A 21,852-nucleotide genomic window follows, 5' to 3' on the forward strand; every position below is an offset into this window, starting at 1 on the left:
CTGGTTGAAAAACAACACATAAACATGTACTATAATGTACTGTCATTGAAATTTGAACCTTAATGGTGTACAAGAACAGTCAAAAGCAGTTGGGTATGGTATCAGAGTAGAGTATAAAGTTTATTAAAGACAAAAGACAGAAAAATAGAAAGATGGATAGATCCAGAGATCTCCAGTACACACACTCAAGAGCGTATGCAAGAGAGAGCTGCCTCTCTCTCACAGACCATAGTTCTTATACTATTTTGCTACATGATTACATCATACTTCCGTGACATGAGTTAAGCATGTTAGGTCTCATTGTTTCTCCGGTCCGCCAGATGCACCCTTCTGACACAGCTCATCCTTATCTACAGACATAGGCGGAGCCAAAGCAGGGGCCGGGGTGGCACTGGACCCCACTGAATTCTGATTGGCCACCCCAAGTGCCCCCCCAGATGACTGACATGTCACCGCATCGCACATCTTGTTGAGAGCCTGTTGCGTTTTGTAATCGGTAATAATACTCAATGCTCAATTTCATTTAGCACATGCAAGCAGCAGGCACGACGGAGAAATTTTTTCAAACGAATGTGTTGTGCCAAATTCCGACTCCCCTCGTTTGCACACGCATAAAGACGCTACAGATGATATTCGGGAGTTACAGTGATTTTAACTTAGTTCATTGAGCACTCTAGTTTTGTCCTAACTAGATATTTAGACATAATACTGCTGTAATACTGCGATGTCGTGGTCAGAGGTGAACTCGGTATAGCCAGTGTGTATTTTATTAAAAATAATTAACACCCTTGAGCCAGTGTGGCTTTGGACATAGATAATGCAGTTTGCTGTGATGGATAATTAAAACCTAGCTCTTATTTATGCATAGAAACATAATATAATCTGTAGCGTTTTTATGCGGATAAACAAGGGTTGTCGGAATGCCCCACAACACCGCCTGAAAGCAAAAAGTGTCGCACGTGAAATGCTACAGGCACCGTTCAGAAACTGATCAGGGGTGAGTTTCCCAAAACGTTCTTATCGCTAAGTAGGCTACTTCGTAACCTCGTACATTTCATACGAGGTTACGAAGTACTTAGCGCTAATAACGTTTTGGGAAACTCACCCAGTTCAGTTAAATGTGTTCAGTTCAGTAGATATATGCGGCTTCCCGGTGCAGCTTATAAAACATTTTCCTTTTTTTTTTTTACTTTGTAGGTGCGGGTAATATTATGAATGAATTATATTATAATTTTACATATTGTACATAAATAAATAGTAAAAAAAGACACTTTTCTAGGAAAAATAATATTATACTACACATTACATCTACAGTGGTTTCTTTGCCCCGACTTAAGTTTGTGTGACCGTATCAGTGATGTAAGTTACTGAAAATATGTACTCAAGTGCAATTCATTATTTCAAAAACAGTCACTCACTGATCGAGGGAATGCTGAAAGCAGCTTTCCTATTTCGTATATTTGGATTGTAAGATATGCCAGAAGTAGCACATCTGTGTTTTTACTTTTACACGTTGTACATTTTGCACATTGTTAAAAAACTGCAAATTTCATACACAAATCTGATCTCCTGCGTGCTTAAGCTGTACTTGATATGAAAAGTATACCATATACAGATTTTGTTTGCAATTGAATGCTTTTCTTAAATATACATTGTCATAGTCTGGACCCCCTAAAATAGCTTTGGCCACCCCAAGGATAAAAGTCTAGCTCCGCCACTGTCTACAGACCAGAGACCTTCAGGGCTGTCTGCCTTCATCTCACAAGGAGTGCCTTCACACACAATGTACTACTTTAATACTAGAGAGAGTGCCTACAAGCACGTAAGGCATACAATGATCAATGTGTACTAGGCCTAACATATTTTCAATATATACCTTAATAACGTGATTTACATTCTACTCACTACTAAGTGTAATCAATACATATGTGTATATTGATGAATATTACAGAATTACAGCATTATTTACAGCAACAACACATTTTGTACAGATTTACTACTATTATTTATATGAACGGCTAAAAAATCTATGACATGGTGTAGCGGATACATATGTTATTTATGGATTATAAATAACCATCATGATTGCTCAGGAACCAATATTGTGATAAGTGTCACGGTACGGCGGCCCCCTACTGGTTGCCCCCGTCTACAGCAGCAGCTTGTCCTGTGGGTGTGGTGTTGTGTTCGTCCCTCAGGTGGGCGGAGCCCGCGATCCGTCTCACCTGAGGGTCGTTTGGTCGTCTATATATGTCTTGTCTTTGTACCAGCTGACCGCTGGTTATTATATCCTTAATTCGGATCAGTTCATGAGTTTTGGTTTGCGCACTTTACATATTAAACCATCCTATTTCCCTGAAACTTGGCGTGATCGCTTCCATTTATTTTTGCTCACCCTACCCGTCACAATAAGGGAGATACGTGGAATATGGTTTAATCAGTCTCATTACTAAAGGGTTAAGTTCTGATTCCGCACAGTGACCTAATACCATCGACCAAAATATGTATTTACCACCATGACCAGATTAATGAATAAATGTCCAAATTTATTAAATGGTTAATATTACAATTGATATAAAGAATTTTGGTTTTGGTTTGCGCACTTTACATATTAAACCATCCTATTTCCCTGAGACTTGGCGTGATCGCTTCCATTTATTTTCGCTCACCCTACCCGTCACAGAATAACCAGCCACTTTCGGATGCCGCCAGTCTCCTTTTCTTTCTCCTTCGTTCGTGGTCATGTCTCGTGGTAAGTGTTTGTCTGCGTGGTGTTTTGTGTGAAGAGCTCCGCCGTGCTTATGTGTTTTGTGTGTGTGTGTGTGGCACGGCGAAGACCAGGGCAGTCTGCCCTGGGAAAGCTCTTCATGTCCGTTGTCTGTTTGTCGGAAGAGTTCCGCCGTGCGTTTGTGTTGTGTGTGGCACGGCGAGGACCAGGACGTCTTCCCTGGAAACAACTCTTCTTGTTGTGTGGTTGTTGTCGTGTTGGTGTGAACGGTCGGAGTGATCTGTGTGCGTTGCTCGTTTGGGTTTGTTCTGTGTTTTGTGTGTGTGACGCAGCTGCCGCTCGTCACCGTCGCCTCGCTCCCCGTTTGTCTCGTGTTTATGTGGGGAGCGACTGCGTACTTGACCGGCGCGTCACTATTGGGGAAACGAGCGCGCACACGTTGGTCCCATCCGTTCATTGTTTGAACACGGTTTTTTGTTTGTCTAGTCTTTGCGTGTTTGTGATCTTGTTGAATGTAATTCCACGCATGCTTCTCCCCTTGAGTCTGGTGTTGGGGGAGGACCGGCTGTGGTCCCGTGCCACACGTGTAGCTCCCTAGGGAGGCCCTGACCAATAACGTGGGGGGTTCTCCTGATCTGGAAAGGAGTCCCCTCCCCCATGGTAGGGGGATCAGGGTAAGTGCACGTTTGTGTTTTGTGTTGGTGGGTGTGGGTGTGTGTGCAGCTGTGTTTTCTGTGCAGGTGCTTCTCCCTGGGTGTGGATCTTAGCATTCCTGGGCCTTGTGGGGGTCTCCACCTGGCAGGAGCCCCCTTATGTTGTGGGGTGACCGGAGCCCGGTCTTAAAGAGCCCCTCCCTAGAGGGTTGGGGCCCCCGGATGTTTGGGGACCATGGGGCTCCGGTCTGAAGAGCTCCTGCACAAGACGGAGACCCTTCCACGGGGTCCGGAGGGTGACGTAGCCACGCCTCGGGGAGGTAACCTGCACACACACACCTCAGACAAATAAGGAGCCATAGCTCCTCGTCCTCACACCTTGGGGCTAAACGGCTGAGTGCCGGTTGGGGCGTGAGGGCCCTGTGACCGACTGGGGCGTGGTTTTGTGTTGTTGACAGCCCAGTCGGTCCAGAGTCCCGCCCAGGTAGGTGAGCTGATGTATGTTTTGTGTTTTCTGTGTTGCAGCTCCGGGACTACAGGGGGTGTGTCCCTTGTCCCTGCCTTCCTGCCCCTTTGTTTTGTGTGCTGCTGCTGTAAACCGCACAGCCGGTGGAGGGGAGTGCGGCTTGGAGGGGGGGATCTGTCACGGTACAGCGGCCCCCTACTGGTCGCCCCCGTCTACAGCAGCAGCTTGTCTTGTGGGTGTGGTGTTGTGTTCGTCCCTCAGGTGGGCGGAGCCCGCGATCCGTCTCACCTGAGGGTCGTTTGTTCGTCTATATATGTCTTGTCTTTGTACCAGTTGACCGCTGGTTATTATATCCTTAATTCGGATCAGTTCACGGGTTTTGGTTTGCACACTTTACATATTAAACCATCCTATTTGCCAGAGACTTCGTGATCGCTTCCATTTATTTTTGCTCACCCTACCCATCACAATAAGGGAGATACGTGGAATATGGTTTAATCAGTCTCATTACTAAAGGGTTAAGTTCTGATTCCGCACAGTGACCTAATACCATCGACCAAAATATGTATTTACCACCATGACCAGATTAATGAATAAATGTCCAAATTTATTAAATGGTTAATATTACAATTGATATAAAGAATAGCATATGGAATGATTTGGCTCAAAATGAAACTAAAACTATATGTGAGTCTACTAATCTAAACCAGGGATATAATAGTGAACAACAAAGAATAGAAAATTAAAGAAAGATTACATTAAAATTCTAGCATGTAAAATCATGTGTAATGTTTTAGGGGAAGTGAATTTAGAGGAAACTGGCAAACACCTTGACTTATTAGCGTGTTGGTGATCTTGGGATAATAAATATAATCCCTAGAAAAATATCAGACAATAATCTATAGAGTAATGTAAAATAATCACTGTCGGATCACTCCTGTAAAATGTCTTAAGATGGATAAGTAAGCCAAACAAAAGACCTGCTTAGTGTTGGTTAGTCTGCAACTAGACAGCAGGTACAGCAATCTTTTAACTTTACATTTTGTGTTATTTGCTAAATTTACTGTGGAAAACATCAGAATTAAAACTACTTACTGGTCTAAAACTCATGCAGTCAGTTGCCATGATTTTAGGTCTCTCTGAGGCATCTGTGACATTTAGAATTTAAAACATAGAGAGTGCAGCCTGAGTGGTCAATATTGAACACAGGCTTATTGGTGAAATGAAAGTGTGTAATGATAATCAAGTCAAAGAAAAAAAAAAGAAAAAAGACGCTGACATGGTGGTTTAACTGATATACACCACTTATGCAACAAAATCCCCATTACTGAATTAACACAACGTTGTTAAAAGTTTATTGTCAAAATAAAGGCAACTTATTGGCAGCAATTAGCATGCACGTGTATCTCATACCACAATATAAAACCAACAACCTTTTAGGATAATAAAGTAAATTGAAGTACTGTATAATTACTTACAGTATTTCTTTGTGTCATAAAAATTACCATGTTTTATCCCACTGCAAAAATCATCAACACTGTAGTGCAATGGTAGTATGTACTGTATATTACTCAAGAGGTGGACAGTATACTGGGGTGTGTAGCCTACTAGTTTAAAGAATGCAGAATTTATCTTTGAACAATTCTACTTTCTTTATTTACTTTTTGATTACAATTTTAATTTATATTAAAATTTCAGTCTACAATCATGTCCACCTTACCATATCCACATTATGTGAGTTTTCTTGCACCTCTGGAACAGAGACCTGTTGCACACATACGACACATTAATTTAACAGACCAAGTGCAAATTCTTGAAATACAGAAACTATTTATGTTAGGAACTATTAACACTTAATATGACATGTGATAGACGTGATATAATATGTGATAGAAGTTTAGCGCCTTTACTGGCCGAGGAAACTAGCTAGCTTAGTCTAGATAGCTTAACATTTCAAAGAGCCGTTATCTAGTTAGCTAGCTAGGTTAGCCTTTTCTCTCAGATAATTCTGAATTACCATACACATTATAACTTCAGTGTACTAATACTGACATTACATAGGCTATAAACTAAATTAGAAATATTTCAACTAATCTTAGGACATTAGTAACCCACTCAGACGACTATTAACTATATGTTCGCTGGAGAATGGCCATGACGGGCGATGTGAAGGCAACACACCAGTTAACTTATAGGTATATACTCATTTGAAAAAATAATAAATTAGTAAAACACTGCTGACTGTTTTAACGTGTCTGACTGACTGCTGACTGTTTTAAGCTGAATATTACTGGTTATCGATATTTCTCAGCGACACAGCCTAGGCCACATATGAGCGTTTAGTAACGCCAGTGTTGCTCAATTGCTGTATTAACAGTGAAGCTCAGTAGCATTTATGAACCGCACATACACGTTTTAGCCATCAAAACACGGTTGGCAGGCCAATTGGTTTAACACAGAACATTTTTCGCTGTGTGAAGATTATCCTACTTGTTGAATGCAGGAAGAGTGTGGGTGTTTAATTCAGGAGAAGCGTGGGTGTGTTGAGGAGCTTTTTTCATGCCATGCAGAGGGATTGGCAGTGATTTTTAGATTTACATGCAACTGTGATTGGATACCACCTGTTACTCTGAGATAAAGACAAGAAATAGATGCTACCTGGACCTTTCAGAGACCTACTTTTTCGTTTCTCTGCTTTTGATGTTATGTAGGCTTATAATGAATATATAAAATGCAGTTTACAATGGCCCTGCTACTTTTAAGGAACTTGCTAGCCGATTCACCTCCACTGACTGACCCCAATGGGCTCACATCGTAACTAGAGTAAGTTGACTCGGTGTACATATAGGCATGCACATATCCCACCACTAGGTGTCACCAAAGCACCAAATTATATCACCATTCACTATGATTAAGTGTGTAGTACTCAGAACTAAAACAAACAAACAGCAACAAACGTCAATACTGAATACGCCTATATATGATAACAGAGCTTTTTTGACCTTTGCGTAGAGGTTAAAATCTAAATAATTTGGGAGGTCCTCACTATAGGAAAGAATTAGCTCTTTCATATCATATATATATTGCAAATATTGCAACTAGCTCACACATTGTGTTTTCTTAAAGACATTTGGAACTCACAAAGTGTTAAAAAAACGTTTTGGTGATTTTGTTTATTTTGCTTAAGCATATTAGGCCCGTGGAATAAACTGTCAAGTGATGGTAATGGAAACACACCGAATGTGAGTTGAAAATTTGTCATCTTGACAGCTCTTGATAGGTCCTCATTCAAATATTACCAGGGGCATATAAAGGATTGTGGCTGTAAGATAACGTTTCTGTCAAAGGAGTCGCATCACCATAAATCAGAAATTGATGCTGACTTGAATGAATCCGTCGTGAGTAAAATCGAGACTATAGTAATGGCTTTGCTTCAGAAAAACCTGTTTTATAGTTTATCTAAAAACACTGAAAACAGGAATTCATTTAGATTATTCCAGGTATTCATATGAATTCCGAACTATTAGACTATGCGGTTACGTTATATTAATGTGATCAGTATGCTATTGTAATATCCCTCCATGGTGATTTCCTAAACAACCCTGTTTGAACAAAAATACTTTTTGCATTTGCTGCGTTGCGATAATGTTCAATCGGAGCATGTGGGCGTTGAAAGCACTGCATCGACTGAATAGCGCAGCCCCCATTTGAGCACGGGTGTGCGCGTCTCACTAGTACATCGGTCATCCTCACTGGTTCGCTTTAGGTACAATCGCCGCATTGTAGATTATAGATAAAATGGTATTACAATGAGTCAATGAATGGATACAGTCTTGGAGAAATGGAAAGTACTTGCGCGCCAAGATCTTTTCAGCACCACTTTCGGTGGACAGCGCAACAGATTTTTTTTTTCAGATAGGATCCTGATGTGGAAGATTTCTTTTTGAATTTTACTGCCAGGGTGATGGAGTTTTTTGGACTGGAAGATAGCGTACTTCATATGATTAGCAAGATACCAAAAAATCAGCTTTCGCCGGGTTCGAGTTGATAATGCAGGAGGTTTCGGTCGATTCGCAGTAAAGAACGAAGAGGACCTGACAACGGGTGAGTGGGAAATGGGTCAACTTTGAAATTCACACACCGATTTAAAACATTGTTACACAAGTAACTGACTTCGAAGTATCTGAAGAATGTATACATTTGTGCATTATGTATTGTTTCCCCATGGATATAAATGAGAAATATCACAGAAATCATAACAGATAAAACCAGTTTCAGTGACGGATTATACTGACGCATAATATGGAAATGTTAAACTGGAGACTGGAGAAAGTGGTAGTACGAGTCTTTATGATCTAAGACTTATATACTAAGACCAATCATTTAATATGATTCAAGCTAAGTTTATTTCTATCTATCTATCTATCTATCTATCTATCTATCTATCTATCTATCTATCTATCTATCTATCTATCTATCTATCTATCTATCTATCTATCTATCTATCCATCCATCCATCCATCCATCCATCCATCCATTTCAGTAAATGTTTATCCTGCTTTCAGTCTACAAATATCTATGTGTGACATTATACCTATAGTATGCTACCAATATAGTATACAACAGAGCTAAGATGTAAGTTTCCCAGTTAATCTGCGATGGGAACTTCCTTTTACAGTAACATGGCATGTGTGTATGTGTTATGTGTGTATGTGTGTGTTAACTTTCATTTGAAGATGTTGATGTTGTGTAAAATAAGATCAAGTAAATAAAAACTCTCATAGTGCACAACACATGGGCTCCCTAAGCAGCAGGAAAAGAAACAGGGTGATAAGAATTCAGTTCTTACAGTTTTCCAGATGCCAAAGTTTGAGGCCAGATGTGGCTGGAAGCAAAGTGGACAGTGAAGTATGTTCTTTTTAACCTTTCCATAATGTCACACTGACACTTACAGTATGCAGTAGCATAGATGTCAGACAATTATCTGCACTGAGTCATGGCCAATAACTGTAAGAAACTCTGACTTAATTTTTGTAGTGTAAAGCACTGACATAGGTGTCAGAGGAAGGACCTTTTGACAAGGGCTGTTATCCATAGCCTGGAGCTGGGTGTTATTTCACCATGGCGTGGTCAGATCTCCAACACATTCTTTATATTTAGGGCCGTTGTTTATTTTTGATATATTTTGGAAGGTGTGTGTTTGAGGTTAATTGCACTTTATATAGGGGGAGAATGGCTAGTAAAAAGGAACCCCGAACATTTAGCTGTAATGGTTGTTTTCTTGGCGCACCTGGAATTATAAGCACTGTTTATTTTCCCTCTGATTGGCTGCTCTTTCTCCCAGATCACAGTTTGCCGCTTCTGAAAGGTGAGAAAGAAACAGATGGTGAAAGCAAATTAGATTTGTTATATTTCACCCCTCTTTATGCACTCACCATATATAGAATAACGCATTTCAGTCTTACTTAACTAGATGATTTTGCCTGGAATCACTGTATGTATAATTTATATGTTCTGGTAGCACATGAGCTGCATGGATGTGATATTGGCTTGCTCTGTATGCTTAATGCATACGCCATCTACACATTTGGCATGTTTTATTGATTGCTTAGTAGAGTTACTTTACTCCATCACCTCCACAGCAGCCAGATGCTAAAAAGCCTCCCTATTTTCCACTCAGTCAAAGGTATTTGATGTATGGAGGTTAGCAATTTGAGGAAGTGTCTAGAATTGCTCACATTTGAGGCTGTTGAGTTCCTTTGCCTTGACTAATGTTGAGATTGAATGGGCAGGAGGCTTCTGTTAAATTTGTAATTATTATATGTATGAATAATCTTTGACAATCGTTTAGGACTCACAAGCCCATAACTGTCTGGACAGCCCTGCACCTCACATGGTCTTCAGACGTAGACATGCCTAAATGTTATAAAGATGTTGTGCCAGTTATTGATATGTCACAATGTTGTGGTGAACTTGGAACTTGGCCTGAGGAAGTTTATGCTCTGTTTCTGCCCTCAAGTACACTGGAGAGTTTGCTGTCAGCAAACGAAGATCAAAATCCTTCGCCACGGGGGAACCTCCTCTGCTATCACGGCTTAATTATCTGAACTGTCTGACTAAGCATAAAACCAAATTTAGATTTAATTTAGCCTTGTGTCTGAAGCTCCCACATATAGATTTTCTGTCCATGTTATCAGATGACTTTCTTTGCCGTGTACAGAGTCGAAATCTGTGCATGGAGCATAGATACAGTACTAATGCCTGCCTCATATCGGACCCCTATAGAGAGGCATAGGGCAACACTGGACATAGATTTATTAAGTCCATATCTTCTCTCTGGCATGCTCCCACTCTCACACACATTGTCAGACACACACACACACACACACACACACACACACACACACACACACACACACACACACACACACACACACACACACACACACACACAGATGAAGCTTTGCTGATGCTGTAACTTTATATAAATCCTGCAAAAATCCCTGTTACATTACATTTCTGCATGTTAGGGCTGTACCTCTACTTGTGTGTGTGTATGTGTGTGTGTGTGTGTGTGTGTGTGTGTGTGTGTGTGTATGTGTGTGTGTGTGTGTGTGTGTGTGTGTGTATTGGGGGGGGGGGTTGCTATGGGACGTTTCTTGTTGAACAGATTCCCACCACTCCAGCCATTCTCCCTCGCTTTCCCCCGAGCAAAGACCATCTGTCCAGCGCAGGGTTCGGCCAAACGGCTCAGGCATTGGCTGAGCAAGTGGACCTACTGCTGTCCTCAGCTCTCCACCCAGAACAAGGTCCAAACCCAGCACTGTGATCTCAGCTCCTTCAAACAGCCACTGAGTTTTTACTGTTTTGTTTGGCTTTCTCTTCTTTTTTTTGTCCACATCTCTGTGTCAGTTGACCTCTTCCACATGGGGAGCTGAATGAGCTGAATGAAACGGATGACTTGATGGTCCGGCTTTCTTTCTGCCTTGGCTCATTTCAGAGTCTCATTGCTCGCGGAGGAATAGTAGCAGAGTATTGTTTGCTCCTCCAGGCCGAGCCAACTCATTAGGCCCAGATCTGCACCGGCTCCAGAATGTAAAACAGGTGCTTTGTTCGTGAGGCCGGCCTAAGCTCTCCTCACACCACTGATTTCTGTTTGTTAGACTGTGCCGCATGTTTGATTCGGTGCTTGACAAACAAGGGCATATTTGGAAATCTTCAGTGATGATAAATAGCCATTAGTCAGATGGTCTTGCAGTTACTTGCACAGAGAGCTGATTAGGGTGTGGGAATGGGAGGACGTATCATTCACTACACTTCAAATGGTCTTTCGATGTCAAACCTCAGTGATTCAGGAACATATGACTGTATGCTAGGTCCACACAAATGTTCGTCCTTCCATCCCGGTATCTCCAGACATAGAAAGAAAAAAAAGAAGAAATCACCATTAACCTATACATTGACCCTTATAGCATTTGTACAAGAATAATAAGGTCGATACTGCTAAGATCCAATTTCAAGGCAACTTCATGCATCATCCTGTCAAGAGGTGAACCAGTTAAGGAACAACATCTGAAAAAGTTTCAGAAATGTCATACAAACCTAGTCTAATTATCAACGCTGAAGCAAGATGGTCCACCTGTGGGAGGCTATTCTGAGATTCAAGATCCTCATGCATGCTGAGAGATCCCCTACGTCATTGCGATCACTGAAGCCCCTTAAGAGGGCCTCTTGTTAAATGGAGTGTGAAATGAGCACATTTAGGCAGCCTGCTAGCATCATGTTCATGGCACAAACTCGTCTTCTCCAGACGCACCCTGTCCCGTCCTCCCTGCCAATCACAGCTGGACCCGTGTCCCCTCCCCACTCCCCTTTGCATAGTAGAAATGTGCAGCTTTCAAGATCAGTGTTACATATTGAAACGAAAGTGGAATAATTTGCTAATTACTAGATTCTGTAAGTGGCTTTATACTGTCATTTGGTTGATGCAGTATAGGTAATCCTGCAAATGATATGCCTTCTTATACAGACCCAAACATCTACTTTATGTGTTAAGAAGTGTTCGAATTCAACATTTAAATGTTGCAGCTAAGCATGGACAAACTCTTTTATTGGAAACCCATCAAGCGCATTTTCTATGTGAGTGCTATTGCCTTGATAGATTTTTTTTGTTACTGAAAAGCCCATTCAACCCAAAGGAACAGCCTCGCCATGATTTATACATGAATCACACTATATAACTTATACATGACACTGTTACTGTCACTTCCTTTTGTTCTTGCATAAGCAGCGAGGAGGAGATGCAGCTCTCGCAGGGATTGCAGACCTTGGAAGTCCAACATAACGCTATGAAAAAGAACATTCACCCGTTCAACGGGAGTGCAGACCCCAGCTGGGGGTCTTTCCCTAGCTTGGTCCCGCCTCCAGGCCGGAATAGGGGAGGAGCCACCTCATCCCGAAGCATCGCTGAGCCGGGCCGGCTTGTTACGGAGAGATAAAGGAGGCAGTTTCAAGCTGGCATCTCAGGATTTGGTAATGAGATGTAATTATTTACCATGAGAGGCATGGTTAATAATGAAAGGGCTGCAACCTGGGGAGGTGGGTGCGGTACTGCGAGCTGTGCTCGGCTCCAAGGCAAAGCCCGTTAATTGACGTAGTTCTGCAAGGAAGAAAGACTGCAGCTACTTAATGAAACCCAGAGTCTTCTCTAGGCAATGTGAGTGTGTGTGTGTGTGTGTGTGTGTGTATGCCTGTGTGTGTGGTGACTGGACCCCACAGGTTTTGATTTATCTGGAGCCATGCTGTTATTGGGTGACCCACTGTGGACCTGATCGGATTCGGTTCTGTCCGGATCCCACCTTAGGAGAAAATGGTAGCTTAGGAGTGACCCATCTTGTGCATGCATCTACATTCTGCCATTTCAGAGCAGTAAACAGGGACTTCTCACACATTCACAGGGCACTGGTTCATTTTCCACTCCTGACAGCCGTCTCCTTGTTTATCTATGGCCGTGCAGGAGCGTGGATCATTGGCGTGTTCTCTGATCTTTTTCACAGCTGCGTCAGACACACTCCAGGGAGGGGGCTGTCTGTGTGAAAAGGGCGGGCGGGGGGGGTGAAGTTTGGAGGGCTGAGCCTGGGTGGAAAGCACAGCTGTTGTCACACCTGAGCACGTTCTGTAGGCGTTCCACTACATCAGAGCATGACGCCTGCAGTGAATGGGAAAAATATGGGTGTACATAATGGGTGTTCTTATTTCCTTACCAAACCCAGGACTCACTGATGTTACTACTGAGTGCCAAACGATTATCGACTCTGTCTGTGTTGTCATTACGCACCTAAAGTGCATTCAGAAAAAAAAACAACCTGCATTCAAAATGAAAAGTCTAACACTGAACCAGTTCATAACAGGCAAAAGCATCTCTGCTATTAACTGGGGTTCGTTTTGTTTCTGTATGTGACCTGACCTTGCTTATTTTGGTATGCTGCTAGTCATGGCAAAATGGCAAATTTCCAAAAGCATTCAGTGGAAAATGAGAGAGTTGAAAGTTATCTTGGTTCTTGGCTATACTATTTGAGTGGTTTCCCTTTGTCTTTCCCACGGTGTTGTGTGTTGGAGGAAGGTTAACATCCTAGATTAGTTGGAAGTCTTAATGCACAATAAGCCACATTATCTCAATCTCCATAACATCACACATTCTCTCAACCTCCACAACATCACACATTCTCTCAACATCTGTAACATCACACATTCTCTCAACCTCCGCAACTTCACACGTTCTCTCAACCTCCGTAACATCACACATTCTCTCAACCTCGGCAACATCACACATTCTCTCAACATCCATAACATCACACATTCTCTCAACATCCACAACATCACACATTCTCTCAACATCTGTAACATCACACATTCTCTCAACCTCCGCAACATCACACGTTCTCTCAACCTCCGTAACATCACACATTCTCTTAACCTCCATAACATCACACATTCTCTCAACATCCGTAACATCACACATTCTCTTAACCTCCATAACATCACACATTCTCTCAACATCCATAACATCACACATTCTCTTAACCTCCATAACATCACACATTCCAGTAGCTCACGGTCCACTTACCGACCTGACTCTCTGCTGGGTGATGTGGCTGTGCTGTCGTTTCCTCTTGAACGATTCCAGAATGACCTCAGCTACTTTCCTCTTGAACGATTCCAGAATGACCTCAGGTACTTTCCTCTTGAACGATTCCAGAATGACCTCAGGTACTTTCCTCTTGAACGATTCCAGAATGACCTCAGGTACTTTCCTCTTGAACGATTCCAGAATGACCTCAGGTACTTTCCTCTTGAACGATTCCAGAATGACCTCAGGTACTTTCCTCTTGAACGATTCCAGAATGACCTCAGGTACTTTGCATTCTTTTTTTAACAAAACCTTCCATCTTCATAGTCGACACAGACTGAAACAAATCCGCAAGAATAATATTTTGCATGTTCCAAATATTCAGATCCATAATGCATCTTTAAGACAGAGCACATGTAAGAGAAGGATGTGTCCTAGATTAATGCACAAACGCAGCTACTAGGCAATGGTGAACTGTTCCAAGGTTAATACAAAACTGTTGTCTAGCCTTTGCTATATTAAGTTGAAATCACATTGTCAAAATGGTTGTTACATGTTGATCTTAGTTGTGAACACTCTGTTGGTCTTTCACACACAAAAAAAACCTAAAATACTGTAATCATCAAAGACACTGAGTAAAACTGCAGGCTTGGGCCACTCCTGCCTGTCATTTGTCCCTGTACCCAGGAGATCCTTCAGCACGTAGAATGTCTGTAATAAGCCACGGAGCACTTGCGAATGCTGTTGAGTGGGTTTTGTGTAGATATGCAGGACTTGTCATTGTGAGCACTACCTCAGCGAAGTCGGAAACCAATGAAATATGGAATAAGGAGACAACAGAAATCCATTATCTGTGGTGAGAGATGTGTTGTGCATGCAATTAAAAAAAAGAGCATTTTAAAAGTTTTTAGTGTGGGATGTTTCACCAAAATAAAGTAACAATGACAGTATCTGCCATAAGGCCCAAGCCTGACCTACAGTACACGTCTGCAATAAAACCTCAATCTGGCCCAATATGATGTCTGGACTGATATACGGTAGCCGTGGACGTTCATCTAGCTGCTGCTTGAGCCATTGGTGCGGCTATGACTGCACACACAGGCTTGAACCTGCAGTGATGGAGCTACACTGAGCTGTATGGCACTCAAATAGGATCCACCCACTCTGTACGGTCCAAACCACGACAGCTCCGAACAGAACAGCCAAGCAGAGCCCCTTCCAGCAGAGGATATTCAGCACACCTCCCCGCCTCGTGTGCAGTCACCCATACACATAGCCCAGTCAGCTCGTCAACACCGTGCACACAATATAATACATTTTGTGGACGTTTTTTTTGCAACATTTTTATAGGCAAATGCACACATCCTCCTCTATATTATAAGCTTGCCGTCGTGTCTTTTCAGCCCATTAGCTGTGCTGTATTATTGGTTAGTTGGGTACAGCTACAGGGTTGTGCATTCCTGCTGCTAGATAACTGACAGTCTGCAGAAATTCCAACTGCAATCTTACGTGTATGATTACGTCCTCCTAGCCACGGAACATCAGAGGCAGGTGTGGAAAGGTTAAGACCAGGAGGCCAGACGTTTATTTTCTACAGGGCTGTGTGAACACCTACACAGGGCCATTCATGCTCATGCCAGGAAAATGTGGGTTAACATGTTCTGCACAGGAGTTCATTCATCCCTGGTGATTTGACTGTGTAGTTGAGGTCCAGATCGACTGGCGCATCATTTATATCGATGGGGAAGGCTAAGAATCCTGTCATTCTCGTCTCCCGGCGAGAGCACAGGCAGTTCTGCACTCCCAGACTCTTGGGCACGGATGATGCATCTAAGCCTTATTTGTGGGGTGGGCTGCAGCTTCCAGAGAGCGCGCTTCACATTTCACCAGTGTTAGTTTTTAATAACTCTCCTGCCTGTGTAACGTATGGGCTCACGCGGCGGGGAGGGGAGAGGGAGGCTCGTGACTCATGTGGCGTGGCCGGGGAAGCAACACCACGCCAGGAATGTCGCGGTCAGTGCGATCCCTCACTGGCCATTTGCACCGCCCCTGGCACCTCGGCTTTCAGCAGCCGCTAAAGGTCCCGCGAGTGATTGTCCCCCCCGCTAGCAATCACCCACTTGTCAGTATGTCAGCCGACATTACAGTAACCCCCACTCGTATGAGGGCGGGAGGTGCGAGGGAGGCGGAGCGGAACGCGGGGTCCTCGCCGGCGGGGGCCGGGGTGGGAGTGACGGACCCCGGAGCCTTCCGTGGCACTTGACGGTTCGGCGAACATGCCCTGCGTGGGCGATTGTGCAGAAGACGGGAGCATCACTGTCACGAGTGCACTGACGGGAGGCGAACGCCGCAGAGCTCGTGCATCATGAGAGGGTTCGGAAGGAAGCGGTACACGAGACCTTAGAATGGATCCGTAAACTGATGCGGATGCACTGATGGTGGGTTTAACCTCTAACACCTGGGAAAGGTGAAGCACAGTGCTGCATCTATGACAAGAGCACCAGCTGACCTTTTTCAGCTCATTTATCACATTAGCTTATGAAACGAATAGAAATTCATTTAAAACTGGATGAGCTGTTTCCAGTCCGGAGCAATTCTGCATCATTCTGATTGATTCATTTTTAAATGAACTTCTTTATTTCATCCTTTAAAAAAAAAATTCATTCATTCTATTTACAATATCAGGCCTTTCTGCAACCCAATGGGCCTGCAAAGTAATCTTGGTGTGGGCAGTTCTGTGATGCGAGCCGGTCAGCTCAAGCATGGTTAAAGGGCTCAAGGCAAGACGAGGAGATGATGCTCAGGGTTATGTCTAACTGTAGGCTTCCTCAGGGGCCCTGCTCTGTACTAAGAGCCAGGACTCAAGGAGATTAAAACGGGGAATGAAAAGGCTGGCAGGCCTGGGCAGTTGAGTGGAGGAGGCTTTGAAACACAGAGCCTGCCCAAGGGAACTTGATCTTTTGGCCTGTAGGTCTATTTAAATGGAGCGCGCTCAGCTCAATTCATAGAGTAGTCATGAGGTGAGGTGGAGGGGTGTTGAGAGCCACTTGAACTGAATGGACTCACTACTATTGACTGGGCCCAGTTGCCAGTTGCCTAATTCCTGCAGTTTCAACATTTGTTTCCCCAAGACTGCAGTAATTAAATGTGGCCGCTTTCCTGATTCACAGGACGAAACAGTATTTATTGAGGAAATGTCATGAAGCAAATGACCATGTCGTTTTCTTCTGGTAAGGCTTCCTCAATAAACGATCATTTCACCAACGGCATTCTCACTTTCTAAATAAACTCAGTACTTAGTGGTTCAAGACTGAAATAGACATGCAGATCTACGTCAGTACACATTCAGCAGTGCTGACTTTTACAACAACTTTAGGTCGAGCGAATCAAATCCAAATCTAGATCCTTGTTTTGTTTGTGCCCTATGCTGTCTGGGTAAATACACCGTCTCTGAGTATTCTTATGACAGCAGCAGTGTGTTTACATACCAAGGTCTTCAGGGCAAACTCTTACTGTCCACTCCAATATACTCATAACACCAAGAGCAGGATATTGTGCCAGCAGAGACAAACAAGCACTCTTTCCATGGAGAGTGAATAAAGTAGTCTAAAGTTTTCATAAAGGAAACACGTCTTGTGTTGGGAGTCTCGTAACCTTACTTCACATTTCCAAAGGTGCTCAGTGAATACATTCAAGATGAAGTGTAATCGTCACTTTTTTAAAATGGTGACATTATAAAGCTTTTGTATTAGCATAGTGTCAGTTGTAGCAAAAATACAACATGAGAACTTCAGCCAGCTATATTAACTTGGTAAGATACGAGTCTCTCTGCAAATGGATCTTGAAGCACTACTTCTGAGTAGCTTAAGATATGGTTCTCCATTAGATATTGTTCCCAGTTTTAAAAAGTGAGTGAGATAGACATGGACTGTTTTTCTCTTGCTGCTCCTCGAAACAGTAGATTCATATTTGAAGGGCGATGCATATTTGGCCATTGACACATGTCAGAAAAATCGATATAATGTGGACTCCACTGAACATATTAAAGAATGACAGTTCCTCAGCAGGGCTTACAGCATTCTTTCTTTCTTTGGAACCAAATATATTACTTGCCTGAAACAGGTGCTGTTAAATCATATAAAATAAAATCAATGAAAGTTTTATGTTTGCTGTCCATATGAGTCTTAAAGTACAGGTTCTACTCACCGGTGTAGATCTTCACCATGGTACCAATGAGACCACATTCACCAGCAGAAAAATCATTTATTGTATTGTTATGAACATGACTTGCCTCCTGGTTATCAAATATTGGCATTGGATGAAGAGTGAATGTTCACATTTGACGATGTTTCGAAAACTGACATTCCTGCACTACCATGCTTACTATCTCCATGACAACCAAGGGCTGAGCCTTGTGATCCATAACCTCAAAACACTCTCCTCCTCTTGACAAATAATTAAGAAGCGTGAACTGCTGAAGCTAAAATAAAAGTGTGGTAGAAGAAGAAATTGTGTCGTTCACAAGAAAAGGGGATGTGTTTTAATGCACAAATATCTAATGGAATTTTATGAATACATTTTTTTTTCACTTGATATTTTGTTCATTGGTGATTTGCAAAGAAATGTGGTGTTGGTGTGTGTGCGTGTGTACCCCATTGGTAGGATTGTCTTATATCTTATATCTTTGTTATCTGCTATTCCATGGAGGAGTTATCTGTCATGGTACCTCCTCTGCATCCAGGCCACGTTCCCCATTTGTATCAGGCAGACCCTCACCAGCTCCTCCTTGGGGCCTGTTGCTTGGATGTATTCGTTGATGTTTCACGTCTCACCCTGGACACGGGATCTTACACTTTGTAGACATCTTCTCCACTCCTTCCGGCTGGTGTACAGCCTTCAGATGTTGGATCTTGGGTGGAGTGCCCTGTAAATTGTGAAGAGTTTTATGGTTTTGACATCGCCAGCTTCCTGTTCTTCTCTCAGCCAGGTTATGTTGCCTGCTGGGTATCTGATGACGGGCAGGGCATACATGTCCATGGCCTTGATGTTTGTTCTTCAACGGACTCTTGAGGAACCGCTCGACCCTATGGAAGAACTTGGATGTTGCCGTCCGTGTTCCTGCCGTATGGTGTCTGTGTGATTGAAGAGTTGCCGGTGTTTACAGCCGTCCTCCCTGTCTGTTATGTGGCTTCGTGGAAGTTCAATTCCCTCCGTCCTGATCAATTTTCTTCCTCTTACTATCAGCCGACCACTCTGGTCCCTGAAAGACATTCAGGGCAGTCAGTGCTCATTCATCCATGTACAGAGGGTGAATGATGGTAATTCTGCTCCAAAGTCTGTACTGTTCCCACTCTGATTGATGGTAATGCACTGTTGGTGTAGTGCGTCTCCTTCATTTATACACTACACTTTATATTGACCTGGGCAATTGTATTTGGCTTCTAATGCTTCTCCAGCGTTCCAGCAATGACCTTCTGATCAGTGCTCACGCTCATAAGTTCATTCAGCTCGGGGGCGAGTATTCCCAATAGTGGCTTCCATGTGGACAGGCAGGTTATTGGTATGAGGTTGGTTGGTGATTGGCCTTTGTCAGGATCCATTGTGAAGTCCTGTCCTGCCGGGACAATACTATCCTGAATGTAAGAACACCATCAGCATCAAATGCTGACACAAACATGTATACATGCATGGACACAGATACAAACACACAGATACAACACACACACACACACACACACACACACACACACACACACACACACACACACACACACACACACACACACAATAATCTTTTTCTAATTATATTCAGTTTTTTCAACAGTATGTCAATTATTTTCTTCACCTTCTGCATTATTATTGTTTGGGTTTTGTTATGACAGTCAGGTTTATGCACTTTTTACAGTTCTGCAATAGATTATTATTTTTTGTATGTGTGTGAATAGAATTTCTATTTTAATAATTACTGGCAGCATTTTCATGCAGCATTCTCTGATTCTTCGTCACCAAACTGCTGATCATGTAATGTGCATGGAGTTCCAGTGTGTTTTATTGCTGAGACTACATGGCATATCATATGACTTTTTACTTTTATTAGCTTGGCTGATTCAAACAGTTTGACTTAATTTAACCAATAATGTCTGGTAACATGTTTTGTGGAACACAGACCTAACACACAAATTTAGGTTTATTCACACTAAACACGGATCTGATCATATGAAAACTGAAAAATAATTAAATTCTGCAAAGGTAATGTTATGAAATCACTGTTTTATTATAATGTTTCCAGCTATATTAATTTTAATAGATGAACATAGAGCCATCACTTTCTCCCTTCTGGGATCCTGGTCTCAGGAAGGATTCCTGTTTTGCTGTTTTTTATAACTCTGTATAAGCTCAGAAAGAGTTTGTTTTGCATCATGACAGCAACACACATTTCACAAGCAGTGTCTATAAAGGGCTTTAGGACGTGATGTAAAGGGAATGTAAATTCGAGAAGATTTGTTCTCCCGAGGGCCCACTTGTTCGGCAGCCAATGCCCCATTAAATTGTTCAGTTTATTCAGGAAACATTCTTGCATTAGACATAAGAACCACACCCAAGCAGGTTTTCTGCAGAAATAAAACTGAGAAAGGGGCACAGCAGTTACCTTTTAATTAGAAAGTGATTAAGTGAAAGACTATGACATCTAGCAGAGAAAGTAATGAGAGCACAGGAGGCAAAGGTTAATGGCGCACAGTTTGGGAGGAAGATGGTCCGGGTACTTCTAACCTCAAAATTCCATATGTGGTAGATCAAATGAACAAACATCAGTGAATTAGGAGGTAGGAGGTAATTCTCACACACAGTGTAAAAGCAAAGACCTGGAAGGAGATCTTGAGAAGGAAGTTGATTGGGTATGAGCAGAAGACTGATTAAGGCAATTAAATCTTATAGAAACAATGGAAGATTTGTACTGAAACTGAATACCAGTAAAATATGTGAATCAAAAATTTAAGCAATTCTTATTCTGCCTTTTTAATTCACGGATGTGACAACTAAACTTTGAAACAGAACGTGCTGGCCACGGTGACCAGCTGTGGCCCTCGTTTGCCTGTGTGATGTGCCTCTCTGTCCATGCTGCACCCTGGGTATCTTTGATAAGCCATAAATTGTCTAATCCTGACTGGCAGTGGAAGCCTGTGTATAGATAAATCAATGTGTGAGATTGCGAGGGTTGTCATCACTATTGACTGCAGTTCGTATATTTAGAAAGACCACATAGATTAGGGATGGCTGAGATTCATCAAATGGAGATTAACTAAGAGACAGGGAAAATGCATAGATCTGCCAAATGGTGTGGGGAAATATTCCTTTTGTATTGAAGCTCCTTTACAGTCGGTGCTCTAGGCAATAGCGTTCGGCTGAACTGGGTTTGGCCTGTGCTGCATAACAACATGGACTCATAATAGAGGTTGTTTTAGTATGACCACTAATGGCGGACTCTCAGGAGCAGTGTTATCCTTTGGTCCTTCATTACAAGCTGTTCCATCTCTCCATCACTTAGGTTAGGTTTGGTAGCCCTGCAGTAATGGAAACACACCATACTGCATCAGCTAACAAATATCTGGAGACAGTGGGATTTAGATTCCCCGAAACTGCGATTCACACAATAGAACTTGAGCCTGTGTGTTAAACAACATACTAGTACCATCCAGACAGCCGGACCTCATGACTGTAAGGAAATGCCTTTATTGTAGATGCTCTAGGGTTCTGGCAATAGTAATTAAGCGAGCTGTGAAGGGTCCTGAGAAAGTCCACACTGTTGTTCTCTTTAAGCTCCCAGTGCACCTGAGGTAGGTAATCAGGACCGGCAGAACTTCAAGTACCCAGCTGA

At 42.6% G+C, this 21,852-nt stretch overlaps 1 protein-coding gene across 5 annotated transcripts in view; it reads left to right on the plus strand.

Moving 5' to 3' along the window:
• The window catches only part of grm4 (glutamate receptor, metabotropic 4), a 132,640-nt gene that overhangs the window by 31,639 nt on the left and 79,149 nt on the right, over positions 1 to 21,852 (plus strand). For 2 of the 5 annotated variants that reach the window (XM_077014244.1, XM_077014247.1), the window contains exon 1: positions 7,522 to 7,951. The exons of 2 other annotated variants lie outside the window; for them this stretch is intronic. The gene's annotated coding sequence lies outside the window, so the exon portion shown is untranslated. Of the gene's footprint in view, positions 1 to 7,521; positions 7,952 to 21,852 lie in introns of those variants that run through there. One more of the 5 variants, XM_077014248.1, reaches the window with a different exon arrangement.

This window comes from Brachyhypopomus gauderio, chromosome 8 (genome assembly GCF_052324685.1).
Source record: "Brachyhypopomus gauderio isolate BG-103 chromosome 8, BGAUD_0.2, whole genome shotgun sequence".
NCBI lineage: Eukaryota > Metazoa > Chordata > Actinopteri > Gymnotiformes > Hypopomidae > Brachyhypopomus > Brachyhypopomus gauderio.